This window comes from Muscardinus avellanarius, assembly GCF_963383645.1.
Source record: "Muscardinus avellanarius genome assembly, chromosome: 4".
Classification (NCBI taxonomy): domain Eukaryota; kingdom Metazoa; phylum Chordata; class Mammalia; order Rodentia; family Gliridae; genus Muscardinus; species Muscardinus avellanarius.
The window spans coordinates 49,308,052-49,329,021 of NC_137789.1; positions in this window are offsets into that span (position 1 = coordinate 49,308,052).

Consider the following 20,970-nt stretch of genomic DNA (forward strand, 5'->3'; position numbering starts at 1 on the left):
CATTTTGCTCAAAAGCCCATGGCTAAATGTCCATGCATTTTTACAAACTCATTGTTCAAGTGTTAGTAGCATGAGGTCAGTAATGGTGGGATTATCTATTTAGAAGAAGTGGGAAAGCACTGAAAAAGAGAGCATTTCCTTACAAAAGTAGATTACTAGCACACCACTGAACAGCAATTCCACTTCCATAGACTGTAGATAAATTTATATTTTGGCCCCTGCCTATTTCTCCAGCCTCATACCTCACCATCAACAGCTCTCCACTGAATTCTTCAGCAAGACTTAAAATGGGCAGGTCTACAAGCAAAGTATGATATGCTCTTCCTTGCCTTTAGGCTGTGGTATTTGCTGTCCCCTCTACTATCTACCATTATCATTTCATCCACCATCATAACTAGCCCCCAGATTCACTTTCAATTCTCCTTTTGCATAGATAATTCCTACTGTGCTTAGTGCACCTGGTCAGGAACCTTTCCCTGTTCCCGTTGACTGTGTTAGGTTTCCTCTATAGTCTCATAGCATTTTCCATTACATTTCTGCCATACATATCACATTGGGTTGGAATCCTTGTATACTTTTCAGTGTCCCTAACTAAAGGATTAAACCCTTGCAAAAGAGAGCATTCCTGGTTTATATACAGTGAAGCACATAGGAGTTGTTGAAAAAATTTTGAATAAAATATTTTATTAGCAAATTTTAGAGCAGTACTTGCTACTCGGTTTCATTATCTTCCGTGGGAAAAGACATTTTCAATTATATATTAAATGTTATGGCCTAGGAAATATGATTTCTTTTATAGGAAAAGTAAGTTTAAATGCAACTTTATTAATATTTACATATTTCATAAAGTAAAAATGGTTTTAGCTACATATGCTTTCATATATGCATTTTTAGTTAGTACACATTTATCTAATTTATACATAAAGCTCTATATGCTTATGTTCAAACAATTTTTTTTTTTGGTGTGTGTGATACTGGAGATTGAACTCAGGGGCGTTTTATCTCCAAGCCACAGCCCCAGAACTATTTTTATATTCTTTCTTTTGAAATAGGGTCTCACTAAGCTGTGGAGGGCCTCACGAAATAGCTGAGGCCGGCCGTGAATCTGCGATCCTCCTGTCTCAAACTCCTAAGTATTGATATTACAAGCATGCACCACAACACCTGGCTATGTTCAAATAATTTTTAAACAATTTTCATCATTAACATAATGATTATTGGTATCTAGTTCATTTGAATTTCCTTGGCACAAAATGGCACAGTGTTGAGCACAATACCTCTAAGCAGGTTCTAATTGCTTTCCATCTATCTAATAAGATATTTGTTTAGTGCTCATCAGTGCTCCCCCTGGGCACATACATAATGTTTAAAGCAGAAAAAGAAAAAATACAATAAAAACAGGATTCTCCTAGAGGAATTAAAGGTATAATGTAAAATCTCTTAGCCTGATTCAGCCCTGATTAAATAAAGGCTTCACTATTCTAGGAAACAAAGTAGAGAAAACCTCAACTTTCAAATTCCCCCCAGAGAACTTTCTTAATATCTTCTTTCCAGAAAACACACAAAGGTGCTGCAATAATTTTGATTTTTTGCAAGTAGGTTTTCTTTGTTTTATTTGTTGCTAATCATTTTCTTTTACCTTCATTTCCATGGAAGCCTTAAAAAATTCCTTTTTATATCTCATTTTTATATCTCTGGGAAAGCATTTTTCCCAGGAGATTTCTTGGTTCTGTTTCATGGCTGATTAGGAGGCAGCTATGGTTACCAAGGCCACTTTGTGTCATGGCTAATTGAAACAGAACATCCTCACAGTCACTGAGTCTGCAGTGTGACTTAGCAATAGCAAAATAGAGCCATGTGTTGCATGGTGATGGTTTAGTCAGTGATAGACCATGTATGCAACAGTGATTCCATAAGATTATATCTCTTAGTGACACAGTAGCCATCTTAGTTTGTGTAAGTACTCTCTGTGATGTTTGCACATTGATGAAATTACCTAAGGGTGCATTTCTCAGCAAGGACGGCCATTATTAAGCAACGCGTGACTGTACCTCAAAAATGTAAATGGTTCTTATCATAATCCATAACCTTCCTTTACTTCATGCTGGCATTGTGTGCAATGCAGAAGTAATAGGTCACTTGAAACAGTACCTCTAGATAATGGATTATGACCCAGAAAAGAAAATTAATAACCATACAGTAACTATGCACCAATAAAGTTGACACAGAATTTTGTTCTCAGAAAGAGCATGAGAATAGTTTTCCCAATAAATTATAATGGATAAGAATTAAATACATCTTAAGAATCTTACATCTAAATGGAACTTTAATATACTAACATTAATAGATACGTATTATAACTAACTTAATCGCTAACTGCTTGACCTGGGTATCACCCAGGTACTTCACATATGGTTGGTTTCTTGTTAATTCTTACAAAACCGTGAGGTAGATATCACCATTTTGTAGATTGTAATACCATTCTTTACGTACAGCAGTGCATTAAAACTAGCAAGTAGCAAATTCAGGATTTTAAATAGGTCTCCATAACTGCAAAGCCTGTATTTTTTTTCCCTATTATTCTGTGCTACCTAATCAGAGATATCTGTCATCTTTTAGTGCATGACAGGATAAGATTTTAAAATGTTTAATTTTTAATAACTCACCACACACCATTAACAAGATAGGATCCTATCTGAACTTTTGTGAATCCTACCCATTAATACATTCCAGATCCCTTTCAAGCATTCAACTTCAGCCTTCTCTGCCCCTAGATATACCAGAAATAAATGCATTCATAAACTTCTCTTTTCCTTCTCTTTACAAAGCACTAGATAAAATAAAATTAAAACTGGAAAAAATGTTCAAATAACTTTTTGAATTTTTATCTCTTCATTTTGCATATACAGGAAGGATTTGTTGACATACCAGCCTGTTTCATCTCTGCATTTACAGACTGGTATCCTTAGTAGATTACTAAAAAATATGAAGTCAGATTTTCTGTTAGCATTACAAGTGAAAATAAGAGTTCAGCACTTTATTTTTCTCTTTTTCTTCCATTAACATATATGTAAATTTTCTTTCCTTACAGGGTTCTTTGAGAAAAGTAAAAAGAAGACAGGATTGAATAGCCATTAGCATGTAAACTAAAAGCATGTTCACCATGCAGCAAGCATTGGGAGCATCAATTTTTTTATATGGAAGAAACCGAGTGAAAGGGGCCACTAAAGAACTTGCCTTAAAACTTTATTTGATCCCGGCCTTGCTGCCTCTGGCACGGCTCTCACCCCTCGGTAGGCTCCTATCCTGGCCTCAGAGGCCCCAGCACCAGCCTTGACTCACTGCAGGCTCCTATCCCTGCCTCGCTGGCCCCGGCACTGGCCTAAGCCCTTGGCAGGCTCCAATCCCAGCCTCGGAAGCTCCCTGCACCAGCCTTGACTCATTACAGGCTCCGATCCTGGCCTCGCTGGCCCCGGCACTGGCCTCACCCCTCGGTGGGCTCCGATCCCTGCCTTGGAGGCCCCAACACTGGCCCTGCCTCACATGCAAAAACTAGGGAGAAATGGGTAATAGGAGGAGATCTAGTTGAAGAAAGGGCCCTATGGAGGAGCAATTGAGGTGACCAATCAGAGGGGATGGGATGGGGGAAGATGGAATCTCTTTAAAACGCATGATGTATGTAAACAAATATATCAAAGTTAATCACCAAATCAAGCAAGGGATCGAGAAAGGGGGAGGGAATGGGATGGGGATAGGATAAAGGCTATTTGGATGATGTGTGTTTGTATATCCTCACAAATCATGTATTCCATTATGATGTTTGACTACAATGTACTAATAAAAATATATTTTAAAAACTTGATGTGAATAACAAGGGCACTGAGAATTATGTCCTACATGTGGTTGAAGTTCCAAGAAGTTAGAGCTTCTAAAGAAAATTTCAAAACACAAGAAGAATCCAAATTTCCCTTTTTAAAAAAATCCTAATGGTAGTGTTCTGGTTCTACACGTAAGAAACTTAAAAGTCGCCACTATAACAAATAAAAGCTGATTTGACTGGGAAAAAAAAAAAAACGGTTCTTTATCCATAAGAGAGGTACAGTCACAAAGCAAATCACTACCTTAAGACTAAAGAGATAAGCAGGTAAATACAGCCATGAGCTCACTGAAGCAGAAACTTACAAAAATTACAAGCAGAAACTTCTATGGGGACCAGCAGCAGGGATGAAAAGCCTGAAGTATCATTGACAAGTTGCTGGAGGCTCCGTGCAGACAGGTCCAGCTTAAGAACCCCAAACATATCAAAAAGATAAAGAGAGCAAGTGTTGATAAGGATGTGGAAAAGGGGATCCTTAAACACTCTTGGTAGCAATGTTAATTAATGGCAAGAACAATCACTCCAGAAAAGGAAACAAAACACTCAAATGCCAAAAAAGAAAATTAAATAAATAAATCCAGCCAGGTGTAGTGGCACACACTTGGAATCCCAGCATTTGGGAGGCTGAGGCAGGAGGATCTCAGTTTGCAAACAGCCTCAGCTACTTAGAGAAGCCCTTTGCAACTCAGCGAGACTGTTTCAAAATAAAGAATTTTTTTAAAAATTGGGTTGGGAGTGTGACCTGAAGGAATAATGCCCCTGGGTTCCATCCCCAGTACTGAAAAAAAAAAAAAAAAAAAAAAAGAATGAGTCAAGTAGAGTGCCCCATACCTATGAATACATCAACTTGAGAGGCTGAGGCAGGAGAATAACAAAGTTGAGGCCAGCCTGGGCACTTAGCAATACTTTGTCTTCAAAATAAAAAATAAAGCCGGGTGTGGTGGTGCACGCTTGTAATCCCCGCACTTGGGAGGCGGAGACAGGAGGATTGTGCAGGTTCAAAGCCAGCCTCGCTGGCTTAAGAGACCCTGTTTCCAAATAAAATATAAAATAGGTCTGGGAGTGTAGCTTGGAGGTAGAAGGGTTCCATCCCCAGTACCACCAAAATAAATAAATAAATAAATAAAAATTAAAAATAAAAAGGGCTGGTGATGTAGCTTAGTAGTAGAATGTTCCTAGGTTCAGTCCCCAGTACCAAAAACAAACTTATAAATAAATAAATTTCAAAAAATTTAAATGAATTATCTATTTAAAATTGGTAAACTTTATGTATGCTTCAATAAAGTCATTAAAAATACTAAATAAACAATATTCTTCAACCTTGTTTATATATTTGGTTCACCTGGGTATGTTTTGAAATATATTCATGTGTTTGGAACCTACTCTCTGAGATAATGATGTAATATTGTTGGGACTGAGGCATCAAACCTTTTCTTAAGCTTTCTGGATAATTCTAAACTGAAGCCATAATTGAGAACCACTGCAACACCTGTTTTTCTGTCCCTGAAGCCATTACTATATAGGATGCTAATCTCACCATTCCAGCTCTCTGTTGATGCATTCTGCACCTTACTGAACCTTCATTATGTCTTAGGCATGGAGTTCAACACTGAGGAGACAAAAATCTAAGATCTCACTTCAGCTTCTATGGACTACTTAGTGAACAGAAAGAGGTACAAGCTAAGAAATTTAACAGTGTAGAAGCCATGCGTGGTGGCGCACACTTGTAATCCCAGCATTCTGGAGGCTGAGACCTGGTTTGCGGACAGCCTCAACTACCTAGTGCGGCCCTCCGCAACTCAGTGAGACCCTGTTTCAAAATAAAGAATAAAACGTAGGGCAGGGGGGGTAGCTTGAAGGTTGAATGCCCTGGGTTCCATCCCCAGACCAGAAAGAAAGAAAGAAAGAAAGAAAGAAAGAAAGAAAGAAAGAGGAAGGAAGAAGGAGGAGAGGGAGGGAGGGAGGGAGGGAGAGAGAGAGAGAGAGAGAGAGAGAGAGAGAGAGAGAGAGAGAGAGAGAGAGAGAGAGAGAGAGGAATTTAACAGTGTAAAGAGAAAATAGGAAACAAAAGGGACTTTAGCTATTCGAGGAGAATGACCAGTAGAATAGTGGAAGGGGATAGAGGGGGGAAGGTGGGGAGGGAAAAAGGAAGAGCTGATAAAAAAACAATTAAAATCATGTTATGCCCATGTATGAAGATATCACTATCAATCTCACTGGTATGTACAGGGACGGGTGGCTAGCAGAGTGGGAGCTGAAGAGAAACACACTAAGACCTGCATGCATTTTGTTTTTATGACTTTGAACCTCACTATGATGTATGATTACAATGCATCAATAAAAGTATAAAGTTAAAAATAAAGAAAGAAATAAAACAAAGTAATCCATTTTATTATAGAACTAAGTGCAAGGTTAGCGTTAAGTACAAATAAAGGAATGATCAATTCCAAGCAACAAAAGTAAAGGTCATGAAAAGCTTAACACATGGTGAATCTTAATCTTTGAAGATTAGGGGAAGAGGAAATGGCAGACAAAAAAAATATTCAAAGCACAAACTATTTGGGGAAAATCAAATAACTCGGTACAGCTGAACAATTGGGGAAAGGAAAAAAGAAATTAGGAGAACCAATGAAAATTGAAGTAAAATACAGAGAGTTTCATATGCCATGAATGAGAAGCTTTTGAAGGAAAAGGATGCAGTCATATTTGTCCTGTAGAAAGAGCAATGGCAGCATTTTAAATAATGTATTAGGAGATGTCCCCAGCTGACCAAAAAGAAAGTATAAGAGAAAAATATGACCTTGCATTGGTCAAAAGTTTCTTAAATAAAACACTCAAAACATGGTTCTTTACATCTAATTACATCTTTATCTGTTTAATAACTCATCTTTAAAAATAGTAATTGATAATTTTCTTTGTGCCAGGACTTTTAGAACAAGAGAGGAAAAGATGGACTGGATCCTTGCCCTCAGAGAACTTTGACTCTGGAGAGAAAAGAGGTAATAAAAATTAGAGCATTGGACATTATGATGGAAGAATTACCCAGGAAGTTCTCTGGGCATGTAGCAGGATTAGGTAACATTGCAGAACATTCTAAAAAGGATGTCTTGAAAAGGCAATGTTGAACTGTAGTTCTAAATGGTGATCAAGAATTGGGCCAGAGACTTAGATGAAGAATTTCAATACAGATGTGTTATGAAACTCAAGAAGACGAGTGTCTGGAAAGACTTGAATAGACTAAAAGGAAGACGAACATCAGACTGTTGAAAATGTTGAACAATATATATTTATTTCCTCAATTAACTGATTATTCATTTCAACCCCTATTGCAGTGTGTGTGTGTGTGTGTGTGTGTGTGTGTGTGTGTGTGTGTGTAGTGCTGGGGATGAAACCCAGGGGCGTTCTACTTTTAGGCTAAACTCCCAAAACTACTTTCTACTTTTATTTGGAAACAGGGTCTTACTAAGTTGCTGAGAGCCTCACTAAGTAGCTGAGGCTGGCCGCGAACCTGTGATCTTCCTATTTCAGCCTCCCCAGTACTGGATTACAAGCGTGCGCAACCACACCCGGCAACCCCTATTGCATTTTTAAAAGAATACTTTTTAAGTTTACTGCATGTATTCATGAGGGCTTCTCATCAGACATGTCTCCTTTATACCTTTTGTTAAAAATTTTTACAAAAATCAACTGAAAAATGCAAATATAGATTCAAAGGTATTAACGTGTATTTGATTCAGATTAAAATTAAGATGTGACAAATTTCCCGCCTGTTATTTGCTGGATATGGTTCCTGAACATAGGTCCGTTTAGTTTGGCTTAAAACAACTTTAGAATTTTAACTGCATAGTCCAATTAAGAGGCCATGCAAGGCTGATAGAGAACATTAAGCTATTAAAGGTTACTCAAAAGATGGGAGTGCTATCTCTTGATGCAAAACCAAGAGAAAACAACCTGGCAAAATCCACATTTGTTCAAGACCACTAGTGAGCACTATTTCAACAGAGAAATGATCAAAGAGGAAGGAAAGCAAACTCCCCTCCAAAAAATAATACAAGCAAAAACATACTCAAAATGTGTAGATACTTTGTGCCTAGAAAGTGGAATACTATAGGAATTGTTTGAATTATGGATAATAATATATCTTTGAGTTTTAGGCTTACAGACTTAAATTTTGGTTTTCATAAAAATGGGTATCCACTGGAATTTTTTGGATGGGAATTAGCAAATTTTCTCAAGTCTAAAATACAATTGATTTAAAAAACACTGTCATCACATAACAGCCTGCTAATTATAGAATAGTAACTGTAAGATTAATTACATTGCAGAAATGTTAAAATGTGAAAATTGTGGATTTTATAATTGGTAAAAATGGGTGCCAATTACAAAAGTCTAATGACTTTAGATACCACAGTAAAAATGCTTGATAAATTCTGCCTTCTTTTCTGTATTTTTCTCTTTATAAATCAGTGGATTTTTATGTCTTCAAAAAAGTAAACATATAGTTAAGATAAACTGAAATATTTTTAAAAGTATTTACTAGCTTTCGTCATTTGATAAATTAGTTACTACATTTAATGAAGCTGAATGCTTCAGAATTATAAGTGTGCTAGTTGGTCACCAAGAAAACCATTCTTGCTCAAGGTCACAGTCTATACTCCTTATTATAAATCTAGTTTTAAATTCACGCTACTTATCAAAAAAAAAATCCAGAACAAGCACAGTCACAAAAACATAGAATTAGAGATTGGCGGGATCTCAGAAGCTATAAAGTTAAAATACCCCAGTGCGTATGTCCTTCCTACATCCTTCCTCCTTCAGCTTCTGAATCCACATTCTTTCCTGCTAAATTTCAAGCCCAGAAAGTCAGAGACTCTCTGTCTTGTTCAGCACATGCTCTACTCAGTAATATACTGCGGTCAACAAACATATTTGAGTGAGTAAATGGTTGCTCTTGGGGTAGAGGTTTTAACCCCCATAAAGCAATGTCCATCTTCTCAGGAGCCCTGGAATCCAAGAAGTCTGTTTAAACATCTCTGAAAGCCAACTCTGGTTCTTACTGATAAATTCTGTTTCCTCTTCTTTTGTTAAGTCCTACAATTTTTGCAGGAAGCTTCTCCAAGCCAACTTTTTCAGTTTCATTCCACAATTTGCCATATATTATTCTTTCTAAGATTTTCTATTGTCCCCCTACATAAGCTATAGCTGGTCAGTTCTTCTTTGAAAACTTGTGACACCCAAAATTAAATGTACTTCCCATGCTTCCGGGCCAGCCTAGAGAACAGAGTTCTTACTAAATCTGTGCAAATCCTTCAGTAGTCAGGAAAATTACATCAAAAGATAATAGAATGCTGATGAGGGACCTTTCAGAGAGTACTGTAAGTAAAACCATAAAACATCCACCATCCCCCAGAAGCATTAATTCATCTATTAAGGACCCCTATGTGAGGGACTAGGAGGCTACAAGACAGTAATTCATTATGTTCCTCATGTAATGGAATCCATAGTAAAATACCTTTGAGAATTTTCTTTTCTGAATGGAGGCTAAGTAAGCATTCATTAAACCTGAGAAGTTCTGAGCCTTCCAATTTGCATAGAAAATTGGAATTGCTTGTGGTTACCTGCATATGAATGGAGATATAGTAATTCAGTAACATGAAATGGGTAATGCAGTTTAATTACTTCAGAGACTTTTTGACGTAGATTATTTCTGCTTTAATGGCAATATGGGATCATGAACCCATTCACCTTAATGTTGGGTAATGAGGCCTACAAAGCAAGTCATAAAAATGCTTTGCTTTGCAATGTTATTCTTAGAAACTCCAATCTTATGGAAAAATCTTCTCATTATTAAAAGCATTTGTAGTTCTCCTGGAATACTAGACATTAAAGGATTACTGAACACTCGAGAAGCAAGGTCTTTTCCATCTTAGTTAATGAACTGAGGGATTCAGGGGACAATTGGGAGAAGTATTACTCAAGTTACTTTAGATCTATAGATTTGGAACATATACTTTTTTACTAGTACCCTAAAGTAATACTTAATCTAGAAATGTCCCGACATACAAGTCTGAAAAGAAATATTGATTTGAAGTGACAGTATGGGACCAATAGCAGTTTCAAGAAAAAAAACATTTTTTTATGAATTACATTTCTGGTGGTAAAAAATTCTCAGGAATAAAATTTATACCTTAGAAACACAAAAAATAAATTTTAAGAATTAATAGTGAATATTAATAAAAGCAAGATTTGAAGAAATAACCTAGAGATGTATATTTACATTTTAAGTATGCATTCTTTTGAACTAAGAGTACTACCTTTGGAACCTTATTTACGGTGATCAGAAACCATGTATCTGAGAGAAATGTGTAGGTATTTCCTGTAGTATTTTTGGTCACAGAAAAACGCTAGAAAACAAAACCTGAATGTCCATAATTATGATTAATCAATAAAATATCATTCAACCATAACATCTGTAAATTAGATGTTGATGTTGATACTGGAGACTCCTTTAAATAATAGCTTAGTATGGTAATATACATAACATAGTCTTTTTCTTTTTCTTTTTCTTTTCTTTCTTTCTTTTTTTTTTTTTTTTTTTCAGTACTGGGGATGGAACCCAGGGGCATTCTACCTCCCAGCTAAACCTCCAGCCCAATTTTTTATTTTTTTTAACTCTTTATTTTGGAACAGGGTCTTACTATGTTGCAACGGGCCTCACTAAGTAGCTCAGGCTGTCTGCGAACCGCAATCTTCTGGTCTCAGCCTCCCAAATGCTGGGATTACAAGCCTATGCCCCACACCCGGCACATAGTCTCTTTTCTATAAAACCATAACAATAATAAAAACCATACCTATGTATATCCGTGTTTGTATAAGCATGGAGCTTTCAATATTGATAACTCTAGAGTACTGGTAGCACTAGGAAGTAATTTAAGAGAAACTTTACTTATTCATAATCTACATTAGTCTCCTCAAAAAATCACTCTACGCAAACATACAAAAACCAGAAAGCACGTACTTGCTACTTGCATGCAGCTCCAAAAAATTCTTCTCTACCTTTCCCACCAACATCTCCATCAAGTCAGGACAACTAAACTTTCCTGCAAGAAAATTCTGAAGTTGTCATACTTTTAGGAAAGCAAAATAAAAGTGCTTTTTATTTTAAAAATAGTTCAAGAAAGTGCTTTTCTATGTAAATATATTTTTTAACTTTTTGAAATTGTAGTACTTGGAATTTAACATGTAATAAAAACAAAAAAATCTTTAATATTTAAGAATCTATAGCCGGATGTAGTGGCACATGCTTGTAATCCCAACATTTGGGAGGCTGAGACAGGAGGATCACAGTTTGCAGACAGCCTCAGCTACTTAGTGAAGACTTTTGCAACTCAGTGAAACCCTGTTTCAAAATAAAGAATAAAAAATAGGGCTGGGGGTGTAGCTAGGAGGTAGAATGCCACTAGGTTCCATCCCCAGTACTGGAAAAAAAAAAAAAAAGAATCTATTACCACAGCATGTAAGTTGTTTTGTTTTGTTTTTGTACTTGCTTTCAGGAAGGAAGTTAGTTATGATTATCAAAAATAGTAGAAATATTAGTTGTGTTTTTATTATGTTGTTCAGTCTATGTCCCTTTATATTTTCTGCAATTTCTGCCTCATAACTGTTTCCAATGTCCAGGCATTGTCAACTCTGAGGCCTAGGAAGGACCAGGGTGCATCTTCATAGCATTCATTTGTTGCTGCTCTTTTTTTCCCTTCAAAATGTATCTTCTAGGACTTCCGGGAAGATGGCGACAGAGGAAAGCGGCACTTACAAGTCCCGCTAACAATCCAACTCTACTACCTCAAAACCAGCGCCTTTCAGAGCCAGAAAACACCACAGCAAAGAAATAAAAACGGTAAATATAAGGGACAGAGAAAAAGGGCTGGAAAAACAAGTCACCGGAAAAAAACTAGCCCGAAGTGCCGCGCCCGCGCGGCGCGGAGCGGCCGGAGCAGCCGGAGCGGCCAGAGCCGCAGCGCGGATTGGGGGGAGCCGCTGAGCGGAGCGGCCTGAGCAGCCGGAGCAGCCAGAGCCGCGGTGCGGAACGGCCGGAGCGGCCAGAGTGGCCAGACCCGCGGTACAGAGCAGCTGGAGTCGCGGTTCCGAGCAGCTGAGCAGAGCGGCCAGAGCAGCCGAGCGGAGCGGCCAGAACAGCCGGAGCAGTCAGAGCTGCAGCGCGGATTGGCTGGAGCGGCGGCGCGAAGTGGCCGGAGCCGCGGAGTGGAGCGGCCGGAGCAGCCGGAGCAGAGTGGCCAGAACAGCTGAGCGGAGCTGCCAGAGCAGCCGGAGCGGAGCGGCCAGAACAGCCGGAGCAGCCAGAGCCGCGTCGCGGAACAGCCGGAGCGGCCGGAGTGGCCAGACCCACGGTGCAGAGCAGCCAGAGCCGCGGTTCAGAGCGGCCGGAGCAGCCGGAGCGGCCAGAACCGTGGTGCGGAGCAGCCAGAGCCGCGGCGCAGAGCGGCCGGAGCGGCGCGGCCTACATCTCCCCTAGCAACACCAGGCTCCAGAGAGGAGGGAGACTCAAAACAGAGCTCAAATCCAGAGAGGAGGTACTCTGGCCTCGCGGCCTAGGATGCAGAAGCAGCGTCTTACTGCTGGCGGCAGCGGCGAGTTCACCGGACAGCCCTAGACCAACCCACTCAACCAGCCACCAGTCGCCTGAGAGGAGGGGTGGACAGTGAGCCGAGGTGAGCAGGTGCTGAACAGCCGGGCGGCAGTCAGCAGTTTTGTTGGTGCAGGGAACATCTAAAGCTCCCAAGGGCTGGGCGCAGCACAACTGGCAAGGACTCAGAGCAGAGATCAAAACCAGAGAAGAAATACGCCGCATCACGGCCGAGGGTGTGGCAGTGGTGCCATATTGCCAGTGGCGGCAGCAGCGAATCCACCGAGTTCACTACAGCTCCATCAGCGCACTCAACAACCGTGAGTCAAATTGCGGCCGGTAGGGGAGAAATCCCAGTACTGCACTCCCAGGGACTTGCGCAGATAGTCTCCCTGGGTCGGAGATTTTAGCAGTGCAGCCCAGTGGGGGAGTGGCAGTGGCAGAGATATCATACCATAGTCACAACTCCCCACTGGAGAACGCCCAACTTGGCACCCCCCACGGTCTAAGCAGCCTTGATTGACTCCTTGGGTCTGAGACTTTGTGATACAACACAGTAAAGGAGTAGTGGTGACTGAGATACCATAGACTAGAGATCCAGAGCATCTTAAGTGAACTTGTAGTGACTTAGGGAAGAACCCAGAGAAGGCACAAACTTCCAAAATCATGGGAAAGAGAAATAACAATGGAGCAGTGAATGCCAACAACACCACAACATCAGAATCTGATAACACAGAAACCCAAAGATCTCTAGAAGATCAAATTAGGAAAATAACTTTAGAAATAATAGAGGACTTTCGAAAAGAATTTAGAGAGAGTCAAAAAGAGATAAAGGATGCAATTAATGAAGTAAAGGCCTCAATTCAAAGCATAAACAACAGATTAGACCACATGGAGAATAGAATCTCGCTTCTTGAAGATGATCATTCTAAAAATGAACGCATAGTTTCTACTTTAGAAAAAAAAACCCGACAGCAGGAATCTGACATTGAAGAAATATGGGCCCATTTCAAGAGAGCTAACCTAAGAATAATTGGAATAGAGGAGGGAAAAGAAGGTGAAACCAAAGGGATTAACAATCTCTTCAGGGAAGTAATAGCAGAAAATTTTCCAAACATAGAGCAAGAGGTCGATACACAGGTCCAGGAAACTTATAGAACTCCCTTTAGACAGGATCAGAGAAGAGGATCCCCACGCCACATAATTGTCAAAATGACTAATGTGGAAGCCAAGGAGAGAATCTTAAAGGCAACAAAAACAAAAGGCCATGTGACATACAGAGGCAAACCAATTAGAATCACTCCAGACTTCCCAAACCAAGTTATGAAAGCCAGAAGGGCTTGGAGTAACATATTCCAAACTCTGAAAGAAAACAACTTCCAGCCAAAAATTTCCTACCCAGCAAAACTATCCATCAAATTAGATGGGGAAATAAGAAGCTTCCATGACAAACAGCAACTGAAGGAATTTATGTCTTCAAAACCAGCGCTAGAGAAAATACTCAAGGAGATTAACTGCAAAGAGGAAATGGGTAATTCACGCCAGAACCAAAGAAACAAGAATTCCCATCCAGCAGACAACTAAGCAAAGAAGAATAAACAGTATCTCAAACAGAAATAAGATCTTAACATGTTGGGAATTAAAAATTATCTCTCTATAATCACACTGAATGTAAACGGCCTCAACTCCCCAATAAAAAGACATAAAGTGGCAAAATGGATTAAAAGCCAGAATCCATCCATCTGCTGCTTACAAGAAACACACCTCACAAGTAAAGATAGGAACAAACTCAAGGTAAAGGGCTGGAGCAAGGTAATCCATGCTAATGGTACTCGAAGACAAGCAGGAGTAGCAACTATGATATCAGACAAGTTAGACTTCAAACCCAAACTTATTAGAAGAGACAAAGAAGGTCACATTTTACTGGTAAAAGGAATAGTCCAGCAAGAGGAAATAACAATAATCAACATCTATGCCCCAAACATAGGGGCAGCTACTTTCATAAATCAAACTCTTTGTGACATGAAGCCACACATAAATCCCAACACAATAATACTGGGAGACTTCAACACACCACTCACAATACTAGACCGATCTTCCAGACAAAGGGTCGGTAAAGATGTCTCAGAACTAAAGAACACCATTAACCAAATGGACCTCTTGGACACATATAGAATATTTCACCCAACTACAGCAGAGTTTACATTTTTCTCAGCTGCTCATGGAACCTTCTCCAAAATAGATCACATCCTGGGACACAAAATGAGCACTAGCAAATTTAAAAAATGTTACATACTTCCCTGTGTCATTTCAGACCATAATGGAATGAAACTAGAAATCAACTATAAGAAGACCCAGAGAAACAACATAAACATGTGGAGACTGAACACCACACTTCTGAATGAAGAATGGGTCATAGAAGATGTAAGAGGTGAAATCAAGAAATTTCTAGAAACAAATGAAAATAAAGAAACAACATATCAAAACCTCTGGGACACTTTGAAGGCAGTATTAAGAGGAAAATTTATAGCACTGAGTGCTCACATAAGAAAAACAGAAAATCTTCAAATAAATAGCCTTATGACACACCTCAAAGCCCTTGAAAAGCAGGAACAATTGAACCCCAAAGCCAGCAGAAGACGGGAAATTATTAAAATTAGAGCAGAAATTAATGAAATAGAGAATAAAAAAACAATACAGAGAATCAACAAAACCAAAAGCTGGTTTCTTGAAAAAATTAACAAGATTGATAAACCACTAGCCAACCTAACTAAAAAAAAGAGAGAATCAACCCAAATTATGAAGATAAGGGATGAAAAAGGAGACATTACTACTGACAGCGTAGAAATCCAGAGGATTATCAGAAACTACTTTGAAAAACTATACTCCAACAAAATGGAAAATCTGGAGGAAATCGACAACTTCCTAGATAAATACAACCTTCCTAAACTGAGTCAAGAAGATATAGAACACTTAAACCAACCAATAACAATCAAAGAGATTGAAATAGCAATAAAGAGCTTACCATCAAAGAAAAGCCCAGGACCAGATGGTTTCCCAAGTGAATTCTATAAAACCTTTATAGGAGAACTAATCCCAATACTACTCAAACTATTTCGGGAAATAGAAAAAACCGGGACTCTCCCAAATACATTCTATGAAGCCAACATCACACTAATACCCAAACCGAATAAAGACAGTTCAAGGAAGGAAAACTACAGGCCTATATCTCTGATGAACTTGGATGCAAAACTATTAAACAAAATACTAGCAACACGCATTCAAAACCACATCAAGAAAATCATTCACCATGACCAGGTAGGGTTCATCCCAGGGATGCAAGGCTGGTTCAATATACGAAAAACAATCCATGTAATTCATCATATAAACAGAATCAAAGACCAAAACCACATGATCATCTCAATAGATGCTGAAAAAGCATTTGATAAAATTCAACATCCATTTATGATAAAAACACTGCAGAGAATTGGAATAGAAGGAACATATCTCAACATTATTAAGGCAATCTACAATAAGCCCACTGCCAACATCATATTAAATGGGGAAAAACTTCAAGAATTTCCCCTAAAAACTGGAACGAGACAAGGATGTCCACTATCACCACTTCTCTTCAATATAGTACTAGAGACTCTAGCCAGAGCAATAAGGCAAGAAAAGGAAATCAAAGGAGTACAAATAGGAAAAGAAGAACTTAAGCTTTCACTATTTGCAGATGACATGATACTATATTTAGAAAACCCAACAAACTCAACCAAAAGGCTTATAGAACTGATCAACAAATTCAGCAAGGTATCTGGATACAAAATCAATCTTAAAAAGTCAGAAGCTTTCCTGTACACCAACCATAAATCCAATGAAAAAGAAATTCGGAAAACACTTCCACTCAGGATCTCCCACAAAAAAATAAAATACCTAGGAATAAACCTGACCAAGGAAGTAAAAGATCTCTACAAAGAAAATTATAAAACACTGAAAAAAGAAATCGAAGAAGATCTTAGAAGATGGAAAGACCTTCCATGTTCATGGATTGGCAGAATTAATATCATTAAAATGGCCATCCTCCCAAAAGTGATCTACAGATTTAATGCAATGCCCATTAAACTACCAAGATCATTCCTCACAGACATAGAAAAATCAGTCCTTAAATTTATCTGGAATAACAAAAAGCCCAGAATAGCCAAGGTAGTTCTCAGCAACAAAAACCGCGCAGGAGGAATCACAATACCTGACTTTAAACTATACTACAAAGCCATTGTAATAAAAACAGCATGGTACTGGCAAAAGAACAGATATATAGACCAATGGAGCAGAATAGAAGACCCAGAAACAAGTCCACACACTTTCAGCCAATTGATTTTTGACAAAGGGGCCAAAAACATACACTGGAAAAAAGATAGCCTCTTCAACAAATGGTGTTGGCAAAACTGGTTAACCATATGCAGAAAATTGGATGTTAATCCCACTTTTTCACCCTGTACAAAAGTCAACTCACGATGGATCAAAGACTTGGAAATTAAACCAGAGACCTTGAAGCTCCTTGAAGAGGGCATAGGTCCAACACTACAACACATAGGCACAGACAAACATTTCCTCAACAAGACCCCAAAGGCACAACAAATTAAAAGGAGAATCAATACATGGGATTGCATGAAACTGAAGAGCTTCTGTTCAGCAAAGGAAACTATCAAGAACCTCAATCGAGAGCCAACAGAATGGGAGAAGATTTTTGCCACCTACACCACTGATAGAGGACTAATATCTAGAATATACAGAGAACTCAAGAAACTCAACACTAAGAAAACAAAGCATCCAATAACAAAATGGGCAAATGAACTAAATAGACACTTCACAAAAGAAGAAATTCAAATGGCCAATAAATGCATGAAAAAATGCTCAACATCACTGGCAATCAGAGAGATGCAAATCAAAACCACCCTGAGATATCACCTAACTCCAACTAGAATGGCCATCATTCAAAACACAAACAACAACAGATGCTGGCGAGGATGTGGAGAAGTGGGAACTCTAAGACATTGTTGGTGGGATTGCAAATTAGTGCAACCACTTTGGAAAACAGTATGGAGAATCCTCAGAAGAATGGGAACAAATCTTCCATTTGATCCAGCAATACCACTGTTGGGTATCTACCCAAAAGAAAAGAAACCAAACTACCAAACTAATGCATGTGTATCTATGTTCATAGCTGCACAATTCACCATAGCCAAACTATGGAACCAGCCAAGATGTCCATCAACAGATGAATGGATTACAAAACTGTGGGATATGTACACAATGGAATTTTACTCAGCCATCAAAAAAAACTCAATTACATCATTTTCAGGGAAATGGATGGAACTGGAGGACATTATGCTAAGTGAGATTAGTCAGGCACAAAAAATAAGAAATCAGATGCTTTCCCTAATATGTGAGAGTTAGGGAGAAATGGGTCATAGGAGGAACTCTTGGAAGAGGATCAGTAACTTTTAACTCTGTTTACATTGTCTTTGGATATACAATATTTTTTTTTTTTATTTTTTAGGGAGTTTATTTACTCTTTTGTTGCCTGTGCCATTGAAATCATATCCAAGAAATCACTTCCAATTTCAATGTTGTGAGGTTTTATGACCCAGATTTTCTTCTAAAAGCTTATAGTATTAAGATTTATATTTAGGTCTTTTATCTATTTTGAGTTAATATTTGTATATGTGTTAGGTAAGGGTCCAATTTTATTCTTTTTCATTTATTATTATTTTTCAACAATATTTAGTTAAAAGACTAGTATTTCCTTCACCAAAAGTTCATGGAAACCTTGTCAAAAATAACTTGACAATGTATGGAAGAATTTATCTCTAGGCTTTTATTTAGCTCCAATGGTTTATATATCTGCCTTTAGAACAGTACTACACTGTTTCAATTATTGTAGCTTTATATGGTTTGAAATCAGAAAACATACATCTTCTAGCTTTGTTCTCCTTTGAGACTGTTTTGGGTATCTAGAGTCCATATCCCATATCAGGATAGATTTTTTCTGAAAAATAAATAAATAAATGTATGATAGTTTCACCTAAAAAAAAAAAAAAAGAAAAAATATTCTCTGGTAAGAAAGAAAGCAAAAAGAAATATTGAAATGTTATCTTTAAGTCATCAAAAGTTTGGTACCAGACAAATGAAACTGTTATGTGAGATTATCAATGTTAATATTGTATAAATTGTTATAATACTAGATGTCAACCAGTAAGCCAAGCGTGGGAAGGAGGGATGGGGAGGGAATGGGGTGGGGATCGTGGTAGGGGCTAACTGGGCGAGATGTGCATGTATGTCTACAAAAGTATTTTCTTTATACCACTATGATGTATGAATACATTGCACCAATAAAAAATAAATTAAAAAAAAAAAAAAAAAAAAAAAAAAACAAAATGTATCTTCTAGCATTGACCTCCCCCTTCACATACCAGACATTTATACACTGATCCTGGTCACAGATGTCATGACAAGGCCTTTTTCAGAATGAGTTTTCCATGAATTAAGATAAACTTGCACAAACTATTGTTTTTTTTTATTCCCATGACAATTTTTCTTCATATTCAACAATGCCTATGATGAAATAAAGTTTTCCCTGTGAGAATATAATGTAAGTAACTTATAATTCAACTCATACTTGCAGCAAACTACTCGTGCACACAGAGTAGCTTGTGCATATTTCCATCATATCTGTCTACTGTCATGTGTGTTTCTGTAACTGCACCTCCAAGAAGGCAAAAACCATCTTTTATTTTACTATTTCCAGGGTCTAGTAGAGTGATTGACATAATAGGTGCTAATCACTGTTCATTGGATGAAAGAAAGGGCAAATAATTGGACTTTTAATGAATCTCTTTAAAATCAAAGAATATAAAGTTATTAATCTCTCACATTCTGCTTTATCTCCTGTGTAATATCAACTTCAGAGACCATATGTGAGAGTCAGATAAGGCAACTGAAGTGAAAATAATTTATGAACTGCAAAGTAGTAGGGCAAGGAGTACTCCATTGAGAAGAATAATGACATAGGCCAGCTCTAAAATGCTGGGTCTCTGAAAACAAGGCTCATAAAAAGTCTGACAAGTACACTACTGGTCAGATCAATAGTCTGGTCTCAGAAACATAAACGCAAGTACACAATGTTAAGAATATGGAGCTTAAGTCAGGTGTAGAGGCACGCATCTATTATTACAGTACTCAGGAGTCCGAGACAGGAGGGTCACAGGTTTGAAGTCAGTCTCAGCAACTTAGCAAGGCCCTGAGCAACTTAGTAAGATCCAGTTTCTAAATAAAAAAAATAAAATAGCGCAGGGGGTATAGATTGGCGGTGAATGCCCCAGGGTTTAATCCCTAACATTAATATATGTGAATATGTTATATGTGGTTATATTATAGCTGTATTATATATATATATATGTGTGTGTGTGTGTGTGTGTGTGTGTGCGTGCTTTGTTTATAAGCTTAAGTTTAAAGATGATTGTGTTTGAATTTTCTTTTGTTCCTTCATTCTGCTTTTAAGCACTTATAATCAGACACTTGAGGTATATTTTTAGCAGACTTCAAGACCTCAAAAAATTGGAAACCAAATATTTTAAAGGTATTTATATAAACAAATAATTTAAATGTAGAATTTATTGCATTAAGATATATATCATCACATGCATTTAGTTAGGTAATTTTTTCCAACTCTAGTTATTTCTAGTTTTTGAAAAATTCTCTACTTGGGACAGAAATAAAGAAAAATATGTGTATTAAGCCCACTGAATAGGGCTGCAACTAACTACACTATTAACAGATCCTTCCTTTGCTTTAGTTAACTCTTTCTAAACTTTGAGAGTGAATCGTAGTATATCTAAGATCACTTCCTTCTCTCACATCTTAAGATTTTGTAACTGAATCCTATTGCTTTCCAATTCCACATCAAGCTGAAAAAAAAAAAAAATGCTAGCTGAAATCCTGCTTTCTCCTGTTGGCAAGGCTAGCTTATATAAACCATCTAAAGAAACCATCATAAGATGGTCTTCGCAAGCCCAAAATAGAGTGATTACTAATGTCAACGGTATACATTAATCAAATTCATCTGACTTTATGAGCTTTCGCCTAATTTTGATCAAATACTTTAAAAGTCTTGGGGGGAAAAAAAACCACATGAAATGAAATCAGGTGTGTGTTCTGACCCTTCTTCAGATTTCCCCTTTCATCTGAAAATCGAGCCCTTTCCAAGCATGCCCTTTGGCTCTCATACTCAGGGCCACGATCCTCCCTGTTCTAGGGGAATGTGAGGGGAAATGAGTCTGTTTCAACATGGACTCTCAGAGCCCAGGCGCTCCCCACCACCTGCTGCTTTCGAGACTGTTAAACTCTGGCTCCTGCTCGCCTTCTTGGGAAGAGAGGAGAAAGCTGCGAG